We start from the raw sequence: 16,288 nt of genomic DNA, 5'->3' as shown, positions 1-16,288 counted from the left end.
TACACCAATCCCTTTAGCATTTCTTGCATTTCTGGCTTGGTAGTGATAAACTCCCTTAACCGTTTTTTGTCTGTGAAGCTTCTTATTTCCGCTTCAATTTTGAATGATAGTCTTGCTGAATAGAGTATTCTTAGATTCAGTCTCTTGCTTTCCATCACTTTGTAAATTTCCTTCCTTTCCTTTCTGGCCTTATGTGTTTCTGTTGAAAATTCTTTTGATTATCTAGTGGGAGTTTTTTTATACGTAACTTTTTGTCTCTCTCTTGCAGCCTTTAAGATTCTCTCTTTGTCCTGAACATTTGCTATCGTAATTATGTTGAGTCTTGTTATGGGTCTTTTTGGGTTCATCTTGTTTGGGATTCTCTCTGCTTTTTTCTTCCCCACATCAGGGAAATTATCTGATAGTATTTCTTCAAATAGATTTTCTAACCATTGTTCCTCTTCTTGCCATGCTGGCACCCCTATTATTGGTATGTTGCTTTGTTCAATGTTGTCCTAAAGCTCCGTTAGGACCGCATCTATCTTTTAAATTTTTTTGCAAATTGTAGTTTAGTTTGGGTGTGTTTTGCTTCCTTGTCTTATAGTTCACTAATTCAGTTGTCCGCTTATCCTACTCTACTGTTGAAACTTTCCACGGTGGTTTTTATTGAAGCTATATCACTCTTTATTTCTTCTTGATTCTTACATAAGTTGTTGATTTTTTCATAAATCCGGTTTATGAACTGTATGACCTATATGCTGAATTCATTTTTTGACATATTGTATGCCTCTGTTTCACTTAGCTGCATTTCTGGAAATTCCTCCTTTTCTTTCCTTTGGGTTTTTTTTTGTCTCCCCATTTTTGCTCTCACTGAAGGATCTAGGCGTTTAGTCATGTGAGGGCTGCTCCTCGCGTGGCAGTGGCTCCTCATGTGGCAGCTGCTCCTTGGGCAGTCATGGCAGCAGCGGCTCTTCAGTTGGTGGCAGCTCCTCTGGTGGGCTCTGCTCTCAGCAGTGGTGGCTCTTCCTGCTGGCAGAGGCAGGCTGCTCATGCAGCTGCTGCTCCTTGGATGGGGTCAGCACCCTTTTGGATAAAAACTCTCAATATAGTGGGAATAGAGGTATTACAACTGAATGTAATAGAGGCCACACCTGGTATATGACAAACCTATAGCCAACATAATACGGAATTGAGCAAAAACTTAAGCACTGGAATAAAATAAGGTTGTCACCACTCTTATTCAACATAGTACTGGAAGTCATAGCCACAGCTATCAGACAAGAAGAAGAAATAAAAGGCATCCAAATTAGAAAGGTGGTAGTAAAACTCTCATTATTCACAGATGACATTATTATGTACATAGAAACTCTAAAGACTCCACAAGTAAACTATGAGACTTAAAAAATGAATTTGGCAAGATGGCAGGATACAAAAGCAACATCCAGATATTGATGACATTTTTATATACCAATAATGAATTCTCAGGAAGAGCTGTGGGACATTTACACTATGAAATACTATGCAGCTGTAAAAAACAGGGATCTCTTATCCTTTTGGACAGCATAAATGGACCTGAAAAATATTATGCTAAGTGAAATAATCCAAACTGTGGAAGATAAATATCACATGATCTCAGTTATTTGTGAAATTTAATGAACAAAATAGATTGACCAACAAAATAAGACCTGAAGCAGGGAGGCAAGGAACAGACTGACATACCTCAATGTGGGGTTGAGGTAATGAGAAGAGATAAACCAAAGAACTTATATATTTATATGCATAGCCCATGGATATGGGAAATAAGGTAGTGAAGACCTTACAGATGGTAAGGGACTGGAAGGAGAGGGCAAAAGTGGGGCGGAAATGGGCGATATCGGTAATACTATCAATAATAACAAATATATTAAAAAAGAAAAAGAAAAAAGTATGTGCAGACTGAAACCTATAGGCCAAATCTAGCTTGTCACTTCTTTTTGTAAATAAAATTTTATTAAAACTCGGACAAATCACACACAAACTATAGCAGAATGTATAAAAGTGTGCAGGCAATTAAAACACTTTCCCTAATGTGCTTTGAACACTCTCTTTGGACTCTACATTCTTCCACTGGGGTCCACTTGTATTTCTTGGACAAAAAAATTTATGAAATATGCAACTGTTGCTTGTAAGGGAACTTGACTACAACTCCAGAGAGCTATGGGGAATTTAATTTACACTGCATGCACCTGTCTTCCTGTGGTACATTTTACCACAGAGTTTCCAAAACAAAAGTGGGCACTATTTGCTCTTGTAGAACTGTTCACATACAGCTTCCTTCTTTTTTTATAGCAGAATAGGTATTGGGATACCATTTTACAAAAAGACTAAAAAATGTTTATTATTTTAACATTTGACCCCCAATTCCCTTTTTAGAACTTATTTTAGAGAGAGTAGAAGGGGGAGGGAGAGAGAGAGAAACATCGTTATGAGGGAGAAGCACCCAAATGCAGCAGGACCAGGGATCAAACCCAGAACCTGGTTATGTGCCCTGACTGGTTAATGCTGGGTGTCTTAATCCAGCATCTAGAAAGGTTCAGGAATCTGGAGAAGGCGCTGTGGATAAATTAATAAAGAGTCCAGTGATGAAACATAATTTTGAAAGGCATTTTGGGGAGTCAGAGAAAACTTAGCTAAAGAAACTAAGTTCTCCCTTGTCTCAGGACCCCTTGCTATTTATTAAATTATCCTAAGGCCAGGTAGATATACACATCAAAGGCCAGGGTTTAGTATACAGAATGTATTGTCAGATTGGAAGAATTGCCTAAGGCTGTTCAGGTGTTTGTCCAGGAGAAGGAAATAACATGTAGATTGAAATGCCCTCAGCTGTCTGGAAGCAAGCAATCAATTTATGAATCCTTTTCAGGATGGGGGAAATGCTCTCAGCCATTTCCAGATGATTCAGCTCTGCTGGCATGCTGAAATTGGCTTTCAGCAACTGGTAATTGAGACCACAACAGTTGTGTGCATGGGATGACACACCAAACAGCTGAGACATCCTGGCCCGGAGTGACCCCCTATTCTTGATAGGAAAGACAATGTGTATTTGCAAAAATTCATTAATATGTCTATTGAAGCAGAGGGGAGAATATAAGAATGTAAATGTCAGCAGAAACCTCAGCAATAAAAACTGGTGCCCAGTTGCTTTGTTAGAGAAAGTTTAGTTGCTCTAAAAGCAAGGTAGTGTGTTAAGAATAGACTAGCGTAGGAAGAGGGGGGTGGAACCAGCAATGTAAAATGGGGCTGGGCTTTGGTGGGTTGAAGACCTCATGATTCTCTTCAAAGCTGTGATGGGCAAAGAAATCATAGGGCAAAAAATGTTCTTCCCCATTTTCTGTAAAATCTATTACACTCACATAAGCTTTTTGGATAGTCTTGCATTTGGCAATGAAGTTATAGGAGGTGATATATGCAGTTCTATGTCTGATTGCAGTACCATCCAGGAGTGGTTATTTCTGCAAAAGTCATGCTGTGAGGAATGAGACAGTGTCACATCAAGGACTCAGCTAGTCCTTGAAATTCTCCAAATGTCACGAAATAATGGGAATCGTTCCTTGGTCTGCTTTGCCCTTTGGGATGCCAGGTAATTGGAGACATATGTTTGAATTTGAGAAAGTATTTTTTATTCCAATGAATAACTTAAGAATGAAGTCCATCATGAAGTAGCAAACAAAAGCTTTGAGAGTGAACTCCCTAGGTAAGGAAATGGAGGTTCATCCACATAGTCTTGGACTGTTCCAAGTTATTAACTATGTCTCATTTGTTCAGAAAGAGTGCCTTAGTGCCTGAGTTCCCAGCATAAAATTTGCTCTGAGCTAAATACTAAAGAATGAACTACAGATTATGTGCTGCCAAAAACTAAGGATATTCCCATAGATATTAAAAAAATGAAAGCAATATAAATGTGCTTTATTGGCTGTGCTAAATATTATGGCTGTGCTAAAAATGTGGCTATCCAAGAATACACAAACCCATACACATTGACACACTTACTTATTTTAAGAGCTAAAGAATACCCTGAGAAGGATTAATGTAAATATCAAAGTTACAATTTAAATTTAAGATTGTTTTTAAAACCTACATTTTTGCCCTACTATTTAGCTGCACAGTCAAATCTCCCTTCTCAAATGTCTCCCATCTTAAACAATTTGGTTCTCAAAGAAGTTGTTCAGTCATTGAACAAAACTTTCATGCTGATACATCAGCTTAACAAGAAAGTGTCTCTGAGGACACAAACAAGGTTTAGTTTACTGATAAACCTTGTGTTGTTAATATCTCAGGAAATTGTGCTGTGAATATTTTGTGTGTGTGTGTTTTTTGTGTTTTTTTCTTATTCTTTTTTTTTTTTTGCTTTGGTTGCTGATGAAATGGACAATTAGCACAATTTTAAAATGCAAAGAGGCCATCAAGTGTGCCAATGTTGTTAAGGGTGTGAAAGAAACAATGATCACAGGCAACTGAAGAGGTAGGAAAACTATTGTTGATTTGGATAAATTAAAAGCAGTTAACATTTTGGAGGAGTGATATGTGAAAAAGTGAAGATGTCACAACCTGACCTCCTGAAAGACCCCTGGAACCAGTGCTGAAAGTGATGGATTTAAGGCTAGTAAGGGATAGTTTGAAAATATAAGAAAAGAAGTGCTTGTTTATAGATTATATAGTACATTAAACTGTAATGTATATAAGAAAGGTTAAAACAGGGAATCATTTGGGAGTCTGGAATGAATTCAATTTACATTATTTCTAAAGGGGGAAAAATGATTTTGTTTGTGAACAAATTATTTCTGGAACAGCCTTCAGGAATGAATTAAGTTTGAGAACCAAGGTTGTACTGGATGTAGTTCAGCTGATTAGTGAAAGAACAAATGAGTGAATGAAAAGTAGACTCCTAAATCCCTCTAAAGACATCACCTTCTTTATTCTTATACCACATCCAATAAAGGTAGATTCAGTAGGCTTTTATTCCTTCACATTCCAAGGAGAAGTCTGGCATTAACTCCTGGAAGGAAACCTTGAATCCCTTGGAAGAGCCTGCCTAATAAGAATGATTTGAATATGTGGAGGCCTTGGCCATACCAGGTAGTTTATGCTGACAATGTGATTGATGGTGAAAATCTAGGTACACTGTTTCAGTTTGACTTCTAAAGGGACTGGAATCTATGCATCTAAATCCAGCCACTGAGCCCTCCATGCTTACTTGACTGCCTCCAATTATAATACTAGATACCAGGGCTTGAGTGAGCTGCCCTGGTTGGCAATATCCCATACACATTATCACACACGTGATTCTAGGAGGATTGGATGCTATCTATACAACTCTCCTGGAAGAAGACAACTGTAGGTCTGTGTCTGGTCTCTCCTGGACTCGAGCCTATGCACCTTTTGCTGGTATTAATTTGTAGCATTTCCCTCTAATGAATTGTTCCTTTTGCATAAAACTTCCCAAGAGCTCTGAGTGTCCTTCTAGTAAATCATTGTCATGGAGGGGTGGTCTTGGGGACTCCTGAGTTTAGTTGTTCTTCCACGTGGGATTTTCTAGAATAACCCGACTCACTGAAACATGGGAAAAGCATGGTTTGGGAAAAAAGAAGAATGAATGGAAGTGATTAGGATGGTCTCAGTGTCTCCCAATGAATAGGGCCTTACTCCTCATGATCTATAAATTGTAAATATAAAAATTCAACAGGGTTCTTGCTATAACCAAAAGAGACTTCTGAAATAAATTCACCCCATCTTCAAAGTCCCAGATTTGACTTGATATAAAATATGATACGCTTAAAGTTCTAAATTTTCCTACATTTTTTTGTAGATCTGTCTGTATCACCCTACAAAGCACAGACATTCTTCTTTGACCCAACATGGAGCTTGATAATCAATTTTCCCTATAGGGCCAGCATTCCATATATTTTAGAAGTAGGTGGTTAAACAGACTCAATTAGGATTGAGCATTCATTAATATCAAACCAACATTTCCTCTCAAAGAGCATCATGTGAGTGAAAAATATTATAGGGATAGTTTTCAGGCTTTGACTATTAACAATCTCTTCCCATGCCCAATAAAAATGTGCTGAGAAAATCTTAAGAAGTTTTAAATCATAAGTACAAACATACACAAATATTGGAAATAGGCATATATGCTTAGCCACTGATATTAAATACAAACCCCAAATCTTGATAATTGAAGATTTTTAAAAGCCAGAGGAACTTCTTCATTAAGATTTTAGAATGAAATCTGAAGAGTAAAGGAACAGAAATATACTCTACAATAAAGAGATTCAAAAAACTAAAGCAATGAAAGCTCAGTGTTGGCACCTTCCCCGATGAAGCTGGCAGTGTATTCCATATGGGACTATATGGTACTGCTAAGATAGTTACTGTAGAGAAAACATTTATGAGAGCATAAATGAAGTAGGCTTTAAAATTCCTGTTAAGAAATTTTTTAAATGAGCATTATTTTATTTTAATAATATAATGTTGTGGCTAACTTTTGAAGTATAGGTGTCATGCTTTTATTTATTTTTTATTTTATTTTATTTTATTTTTTTATTGCTTAAAATATTACAAAGGGTATTACATATGTGCCCCCTTTTTCCCCCTGCCCTTGACAATCCTCTGGCCTCCCCTACCCCTCAGTGTCTTATGTCCATTGGTTATGCTTATATGCATGCATACAAGTCCTTCAGTTGATCTCTTACCCTGCTTCCTCCTGCCCCCCAACCTTCCCCGGCCTTCCCGCTGCAGTTTGACAATCTGTTTGAGGCTGCTCTGCCTCTGTATCTATTTTTTTCAAAAGTTTATAATGGTCTCTATTATCCATGAATGAGTGAGATCATGTGGTATTTTTCCTTCATTGACTGGCTTATTTCACTTAGCATAATGCTCTCCAGTTCCATCCATGACGTTGCAAATGGTAAGAGTTCCTTCTTTTTTATAGCAGCATAGTATTCCATCGTGTAGATGTACCAAACTTTTCTAATCCATTCATCTACTGATGGGCACTTAGGCTGTTTCCAGATCTTAGCTATGGTGAATTGTGCTGCTATGAACATAGGGGTGCATATATCCTGTCTGATTGGTGTTTCTGGTTTCTTGGGATATATTCCTAGAAGTGGGATCCCAGGGTCAAATGGGAGTTCCATTTTTAGTTTTTTGATGAAACTCCATACTGTCTTCCATAGTGGCTGCACCAGTCTGCATTCGCACCAGCAGTGCACGAGTGTTCCTTTTTCTCCACATCCTCTCCAGCACTTGTTTGTTGATTTGTTGATGATATCCATTCTGACAGGTGTGAGACGGCACCTCATTGTTGTTTTGATTTGCATCTCTAATCTCCAAAATTTATAGGGAACTCATACAACTTAACAAAAGGAAGATAAACAATCCAATCAAAAAATGGGCAAAGGACCTAAATTGACACCTTTCAAAAGAGGACATTCAGAAAGCCAAGAGACATATGAAAACATGTTCAAAGTCACTAATCATGCTTTTATTTTTAATTCAAAGAAAGTTTTAAAAAGTAATTTCTAAAAGCTATAAGGATCTGTAATATAGAAAATAAATTGCATGTTGATGGAAATAGCTAATATAAAGAAATGGGAACCAAGTTAAAAGATACAGTGGAAGAAAGACTAAATTTGCAATATCATAAAAATAAATAAAATACCTTAGACTAAAATAATCAAGATATATGTAATATATGAAGAAATGTTAAAATGTTACTGAGACAAAGATAGACATAAATATGTCAATCTTTATAAGTGAATGAATGCATTTAATATAATTGAAATAAATATGGCACAAAGATTTGTTTGGAAGTAGAAATACTTAATTTAACCTAGATATGGAAACACTAAAAGCAAGAGTCTCTGATGGAATTTTGAAACAACAATGATAAATGTTGGAGCACACACAATAATCACATAATAAAACATTCCAACAATTAGCACAAAGCTACTGACCCATAAATATTTAAACAGCAACAAAATAGACTTGAAAGTTCAGAAGAGGACTCAAATTCGTGAGGGAATTCAGTATATGATCGACTTGGTGTTTTGAATTATGGAATATTCAGTAAATAGTATCTGGAGTACAGGTAGCCATATGAAAAATACCAAGTTGGAGATTGTTTTATAACTTTTAACAAAAATAAATTTCAGACAGATCATGGTGCAACATGAAAATTTGAACTAAAAACAAAAGCTATGATACCTGAGCTTAAAACAATAGTATTATAGTCCAGCCAGCATGGTTCAGTGGTTGAGTATTGACTTATGAACCAGGAGGTCATGGGTTCAATTCCCGGTCAGGGCACATGCCTGGGTTCAGGGCTTGATCTCCAGTGGGGGGCATGCAGAAGGCAGCCGATCAATGATTCTTTCTCATCATTGATGTTTCTATCTCTATCTCTCCCTGTCCCTTCCTCTCTGATATCAATCAATAAAAATATATATTAAAAAGAGTATTGCAGTAAAAGGAAAGATTGAACTGTGACATCAAATAAAGACATAAACAAAAAGGTTAATAAATTCACCTACATAAAATTATGAAATTCTTTATGAAAATACTAGAGGCCTGGTGCATGAAAATTCATTAACTGTGGGGGGAGGGGATCCCTCAGCCAGACCTGCCCCCTCTCACAATCCAGAAGCCCTCAGGGCATATCCTCCTCTGTGGGGGGTGACTGGGCTGATCAGGGGAAGGCACTGCTCCCATCACCCCGCTGCTGCTGCCACTGCTGGCCGCTGCAGCTGCCAGCCCTCAGCCCTAGCTTCTAAGTGCTGGCCCCCCCACCACCACCCACTGGTGAGTGTGGGGGTGATCTGGGGCCAGGCCAGCTGGTGGAGGGGCTGTAAGAGGTTGAGGCACAGCAGGTTGAACTTTGTCAAGCCTCTGCAGAGGAGTGGCACTGGGACCAGACCTGGGTTGCTGCCTCTATGGCTACCTCCGTGGAAGGGGCAGCATTGGGACCAGGCGGTGCTGAGGCCTGTCCTGTGCTACCTTTGCTGAAGGGGGAACAGCGCCAGGCTCATCAAGAAACCAGGCTCACCAAGAATGAACAAAATCAGAAATGAAAGAGGCGAAATAACAACAGACACCACAGAAATACAAAGCACTGTAAAAAAAATACTATGAACAATTCTACTCCAACAAACTAGTCAACCTAGAAGAAATGGACATGTTCCTAGAAAAATACAACCTTTCCAAACTCAATCAGTAAGATTCTAAAAATCTCAATAGGCCAATAACTAAGGAGGAAATTGAAGCAGTCATCAAAAAACTTCCACAAACAAAAGCCCTGGGCCAGAGGGCTTCACAGTATAGTTTTACCATCAATTCAAAGAAGAACTAAAATCTATCCTCAGAGTATTCCAAAAAATTCATGAGGAAGGAACACTTCCAAGCTCATTCTATGAAGCCAGCATTACCCTAATCTCAAAACAAGATAAGGACACTACATAGAATGAGAATTAAAGGCAAATATCTCTGATGAACGTAGATGGTTAAATCCTCACAAAATTTTAGCAAATTGGATCCAGCATTACATTAGAAAGATCTTACATGATGACCAAGTGGGATTTATTCCAGGGATGCAAGTCTGGTACAACATCAGCAAACCAATAAATGTGATACATCACATAAACAAATTGAGTAATAAAATCACATAATCCTGTCAATTGATGCAAAAAAAAAGCATTTGACAAAATCCAACACCATTTCTTGATAAAAACTCTCAGCAAAGTGAGAATAGAGAGATCATAGCTCAACATAATAGAGCCATATATGACAAACCTACAGCCAACATCATACCCAAGGGGCGAAAACTAAAACCACTTCTCCTAAGATCAGGAACAAGACAGGGATGCCCACTTTCACCACTCCTGTTTGATTTAGTGCTGGAATTGCTAGCCATAGTGATCAGAGAAGAAGAAGAAATAAAAGGTATCCAATTGGAAAAGAAATAAAACTGTCATTATTACCAGATGACATGATATTGTACATAGAAAACCTTAAAGACTCCATCAAAAAACTAATAGACTTAAATGAATTTGGCAATGTAGCAGGATACAAAATTAACATGCAGAAGAATTCTGTGCTTTTTTATACATCAATAATGAACTCACAGAAAGAGAAACTAAAAAAGAAAAAAATCCCATTTAGCATTGTACCAAAAAAATTAAGATATCTAGGAATAAACTTAACCAAGGAGGTAAAAGACCTGTACTTAGAAAACTAAAGGACATTTAAAAAGAGACAGAGGAAGACATAAACAAGTGGAAGAATATACCGTGTTCATGGATTGGTAGAATCAGCATCATTAAAATGTCCACACTACTCAAAGCAATCTATAGATTCAATGCACTCCCAATAAAATACAAATGCATATTTCACAGATCTACAAAAAACTCTCCAAAATTTCACATGGAATAAAAAAAGATCCCGAATAGCCGGAGCAATCCTGAGAAAGAAGAACAAAGTTGGAAGGATCACAATACCAGATATCAAGCTATATTACCAAGTCACCGTTCTCAAAACTGCCTGGTACTGGCATAAGAACAGACATAGAGACCAATGGAACAGAACAGAGAACCCAGAAATTGACCAAAGCCATTATGATCAAATAATATTTGACAAAGGAGACAAGAGCATACAATGGAATCGAGATAGTCTTTTCAATAAATGGTGTTGGGAAAATGGACAGATACAAGCAAAAAAAATGAAACTAGATAACCAACCTACATCATACACAAAAATAAACTCAAAATGGATAAAAGACTTAAATGTAAGCCATGAAACCATAAAAATCTTAGAAGAATCTATAGGCAGCAAAATATCAAACATGTTGGTGGAAGTGGAATTAACGTTTTAATGTCTCTGAAACCAACTCAGAATATTCTAGGCAGAGAAAAATGGGCAATGAAACTAACCCAAAGTTGTTCTAACAATACAACTCCTACCTATATCCATCCAGGAGACAATAGGTGTAACAAAAAATACTTTGTTTACACTGTTTTTTTTTTTAATAGTCTAACAGCGTCAAATCCTTTATAATCACATATTTTTTTTCTGAATTATTATTCAGATGAAAATGCAAATATGAAGAATGAAACTTAATAGACGATAATCCCAGAAAACAAATATATTTGTGGCACTTGTCAACTTTTAAAAACTTGTTGATGGTTATGATTTCTTTGTTCATTTTGAATGTTCACTTTTGAGTTTGTATTTTTATGTTATTTCACTGAAAGAAACACTCCAAATATAAACTCAGGACCCTTACAATCTCCCACAGAGCCACCACAAAGAAAAACAGCATACAACAGTAAGTGGGAGAATATGCTAACAAAATACTAGTGTCTATCTCTTGATTGGGAAAATAGGAGAGTTTTTTGACAGTTATTGATAATGAAGAAGGATAAATTAATAATAAGTTTTTCAAAAAGCCAGAAAGGAAAAGGCAGTCTTAGCATAAAATTAAAACAACAACAACAACAGTAAGAAGCACCTTATTGCCTGTCCAAAGTTCCTCTGAGAGACAGGCTGCAGACCTGTCAGCCTGCTGTTACTGGCTCACATTCAGCCCTGCAGCTGTGTTCACTGTGGGGTCAGCGAACACAAGCCCCATGAGGAGGCGGTGCCAGCCTGGGATTTGGGAGCTGGGTGTGGAAGAAATGTCCTTCACCCTGCATGCCTTCCCGGGTAGGGGGAGAGGGGATGAAAATCCAGCACGTAACTTCCCAGAAAAGGATGTGTCCTTTCGATTTCGGTTCTTCTCAACCACACTGAAAACTGCTTCTCTGTAACATCCAGCTTGCTTTTCAGCTTCTAAAGAGAACTGTGAGCACCCTGGGGAGCCAGACTCAGGAGGAGTGAGGCAGCCAGAGGCAAGAACTTATCCGCTGTCTGCAGCTTAGGAGAAAGGTAAGTTCGCTCAGAGACTTGGATTTCCTTGCACATGTTTATTAAGGAACAACAACATTAAGTCACATCAACAATAACATCAGCCTTGGAGGCAGCTGGCCGATGGTGGGGGCAGAGGAGGGGTGGCTGGAGGGACCTTAAACTGGAGTCAGCTCAGCCCCTCTGTTTGGATGGAAGGCTGCTGCAGGGCAGGGGACACAGCTTGTTCCTGGGATGGGCTGCTCCCTCTTGGGCACCCTCCCAGGCTGCACAAAGAGCCCTGCCTGGGAACAGGAGGAGTGCATCCTTCATCACCTGCTTGAAGGGGCTGAAGTCCTTTCTGTGACTGAGGAACCAAACTATCCTTTCCTAAGAAGCCTTGTTACAGTTCCTTCCTCCATCTACCCCTCCCCATCTCACACATTTCCCTGTTGTCTGTGGGACATTGTAAAAACAGGGAGATTATCCTTACCCTGCAATTTAAATATTAAATCATTCTTTATTGTATGAACTGTATTTAGAATTCCAAAGATTCTATAAAGTGGTATTTAGATGAAATACTTCATTCTCACATATTTTAATCAGCTATTAAAAATAACTATAAGGTCTAAGCTAGGTTTTTATCTGCAGTTTCCACATGTTTAGACTCTACCAAAAAATTACATCAATGATTCGTTTTAGGTTCAGTTGTTTTGCTGAGTCCTCTGTAAGAATGAAAACAAAATTCCTCAGCTTTTTTTTTAAACTTCTGTAAAGTAGCAACAGAAAAGTGGGAGGAGGAGAGGGAGCAAGGAGGAGTGAGAAGGACCTGGGAGTTGTTCTGTGACACACTGACCTGAGGAGCTGAGGGACAGAAGTGGGAATTCAGCTTTCTTTTGCAAACAACTTGGTCCTGAGCTTAAGCCTCTCAATTTCTGATTCAAAATGGACTGATGAATGGAGAGGTAGGGACACCTGTAGCCTGGTAGCCTGGACTGCATGGCTCAGTTGCTGGCTTTAGCTTCCCCATTAGGAGCAGTGGTAGTTGTGAGGTGACAGCCTAGTAGGACTTCATATAACCAGGACAGCAGCAAGTAGAGCAGACAATGTGGGTGCATGGAGAGAGGAGAGATTAGGGTCTTTTGGCTGCTTAATGGGATGGGGTGGGACATGGTGGCAGCTTCTTCATGCATGTCCTCAGTGTTCCTCGTTGTAATGTGCACTAGGTTGGACTTGTGGTCCTTTTCTAATTCCACATTAGACTCACCGCTTACACAACATTTTAAATTTTACATTTTTAGTTAATTTAATTTTTTTCTCAAGTGCAGACTTGGCACAGAGAGCTCTGGGATGCCTTTATTTATTGGATGGAAAAGGAGAAAGAGGAAGGAAGGAACGAAGGAAAGAAACCAGTCAGACACAGGTGGACTGCCTTATGATTGTGACCTCACCACCAGCTCCCAGTCACATCCTTACAAATTGGGAAAGGAGCAGGCTGTCTTGTGACAAGGCTATAATTCACTGCTCAGGCTCAAATTACCTTAGGACACTGCCCGGTTCAGATTCATTCTTGGTATGGTATGAAAATTAGGACGGACCAGCACAGCACTTCCTGGAATATAAGAAGTACTTTCTCCGCCCTAACAAAGTCCTAGGTCAGACATGTCCAGGAATTATGCACAGCCACTTGATATTTTCACACGGATATTTTTTATTTATTTATAGAGTTTGTTTTATCTATCTTTTTTCTGTATTAAGGTCTTACTTATGTGTCCTTATTGCCCCATTCTCCCCCCCTACATATCGTCACCTACTCTAGTGTCTGTGTCCATTGGATAGGCTTATATGCATACATACAAGTCCTTTGGTTGATCTCTCTCCCTTACCCCCACCCTCCCCTGCCTTTCCTCTGTGTTTAGAAGGTCTGATCCATGCTTCTCTGTCTCTGGATCTGTTCATCAGTTTATGTTGTTCATTATATTCCATAAAGGAGTGAGATCATGTGATATTTATATTTCTCTGACTGCCATATTTCTCTTAGCATAATGCTCTCCAGGTTCATCCATGCTGTTGCAAATGGTAGGAGTTCCTTCCTTTTAACAGCAGCGTAGTATTCCATCATGTAGATGTACCACCATTTTTTTTTTTTTGTCTAAAGTTTTATTATGTCTCCCTTTTCCCCAATTAACCTCCTCCCCGATCCCTTTTCAGCCCGGGCAAGCCCTCACCACCCCAGTGTCTGTGTCCATAGGTTATGCTAATAAGCATGAATATAAGTCCTTTGGTTGCTCTCTAACCACCCCCCTTCCCTCCAATTTGTCTCTAGATTGATCTATTCTTGTTCATCAAATTATGTTGGTCATTATATCCCACATATGAGTGAGATCATGTGATATTTATGTTTCTCTGACTGACTTATTTCGCTTAGCATAATGCCCTCCAGTTCCATCCATGTTGTTAAAAATCATAAAACTTCCTTCTTTTTAATAGCAGCATAGTATTCCATTGTATAGATGTACCACAGTTTTTTAATCCACTCATCTGCTGATGGGCACTTAGGCTGTTTCCAAATCTTAGCTATTGTAAATTGTGCTGCTATGAACATAGGGGTGCATATATCCATCCTGATTGGTATTTCTAGTTTCTTGGAATATATTCCTAGAAGTGGGATCACTTGATCAAATTTTGGTAAAACTCCCCTGGGAAGCCATCTGGTCCAGGGCTTTTGTTTTCTGAAAGGTTTTTGATGACTGCTTCAATTTCCTTCATAATTATTGGTCTATTGAGATTTTTAGATTCATCCTGATTGAGTTTTGGAATATTTTTTTCTGGGAATATGTCCATTTCCTTTAGGTTGTCTAGTTTGTTGGACTACAGTTGTTCATAGTATTTTTTTACAATCCTTTGTATTTCTGTGGTGTCTGTTGTTATTTCGCCTCTATCAACTCTGATTTTCTTTATTTGGGTCCTCTCTCTTTGCTTGTTGGTGAGCCTGGCTAGAGGTTCATCAATCTTGTTCATCCTTTCAAAGAACCAGCTCTTGTTTTCATTGATATTTTTTATTTTTTTTTTTTTTTTTGGTCTCTATATCATTTATTTCTTCTCTGATCTTTACTGGTATTATCTCCTTCCTTCTGCTCTCTCTATGCTTTTCTTGTTACTCACTTCCTAATTCTTTAATTTGTAGAGTTAGATAATTTATTACCAGTTTTACATGTTTGTTTGTTTTTTTTGAGGTAGGCCTGTAGAGCTATAACCTTCCCTCTCACAATTGTTTTCACTGTGTCCATAGATTTTGGATTGTTGTATTTTCATTGTCATTTGTTTCTAGTATTATTTTTATTTATTCTTTGATCTCTTTGGTAATCCAATTATTGTTTAATATCAAACTATTCAGCCTCCAAGTTTTGAATTTTTTTATTGTTTTTATTGTAGTTTATTTCTAATATTATGCCATTGTGGTCTGAGAAAATGCTTGATATAATTTCAATCTTCTTGAATTTGGAGAGACTTTGCCTGTGACCCGATATGTGGTCTATCTTTGAAAATGTCTCATGTGTACTTGAGAAGAACGTATATTTTGTGGCTTTGGAGTGAAATGTTCTGATGATGTCAGTTAATTCCATCTGATCTAGTGAGTCATTTAGGATTGATATTTCTTTGCTGATTTTTTGTCGAGAGGATTTACCCAGTGATGTCAGTGGGGTATTAAAGTCCCTTACTATGATTGTATTGTTGTTGATCTCTCCCTTGATATCTTCCATAAGTTTTTTTATGTGTTTGGGTTTTCCTGCTTTGGGTGTATATATGTTTACCAGGGTTTTATCCTCTTGTTGTATCAATCCCTGTAGTATTTTGAAGTGGCCTTACCTATCTCTTGTGATGGTCTTCACTTTGAGGCCTATTTTGTCATATATAAGTATTACTATCTCAGCTTTTTTTTTATTTCCATTTTGCCTGAAAGATATTTTTCCATCCCTTTGCTTTCAGTCCGTATGAGTCCCATGTTCTGAGGTGGCTATCTTGTAGACAGTATATATGTGGGTCATGTTTTCTTATCCACTCAGCCACTCGGATGTCTTTTGATTTAAGCATTTAGTCCATTTACTTTTAAAGTTATTATTGACGGGTACTTGTTTGTAGCCATTTTTATTTTTGTGCCTGTGTTCCTTCTTCCTTATTTATTTCTTCTTTTTAAACCAGGCCCTTTTAGCATTTCTTGCATTGCTGGCTTGGTTGTGATAAACTCCCTTAACATTTTTTTTTGTGTGTGTGTGTGTGTGAAACTGCCTATTTCCCCTTCAATTTTGAATGATAGAGTATTCTTAGTTTCATTATGTTGCTTTGCCTCACTTTATAAACTTCCTTCCATTCCTTTCTGGCCTGATTTATCTCT

At 38.0% G+C, this 16,288-nt stretch overlaps 2 protein-coding genes across 3 annotated transcripts in view; both read left to right on the top strand.

Moving 5' to 3' along the window:
* LOC118675953 (guanylate-binding protein 6-like) overlaps positions 1-16,288 on the top strand; it is a 134,264-nt gene that overhangs the window by 33,002 nt on the left and 84,974 nt on the right. The window lies entirely within an intron of this gene.
* The window catches only part of LOC118675952 (guanylate-binding protein 6-like), a 143,112-nt gene continuing 138,457 nt past the window's right edge, over positions 11,634-16,288 (top strand). The window contains exons 1-2 of one of the 2 annotated variants that reach the window (XM_036349028.1): positions 11,696-11,712; positions 11,836-11,934. The gene's annotated coding sequence lies outside the window, so the exon portion shown is untranslated. Of the gene's footprint in view, positions 11,935-16,288 lie in introns of both variants that reach the window. The other variant, XM_036349027.1, reaches the window with a different exon arrangement.

Source organism: Myotis myotis, unplaced genomic scaffold, assembly GCF_014108235.1.
Source record: "Myotis myotis isolate mMyoMyo1 unplaced genomic scaffold, mMyoMyo1.p scaffold_m19_p_2, whole genome shotgun sequence".
Taxonomy (NCBI): domain Eukaryota; kingdom Metazoa; phylum Chordata; class Mammalia; order Chiroptera; family Vespertilionidae; genus Myotis; species Myotis myotis.
This window is presented reverse-complemented; position numbering and strand designations above follow the sequence as displayed.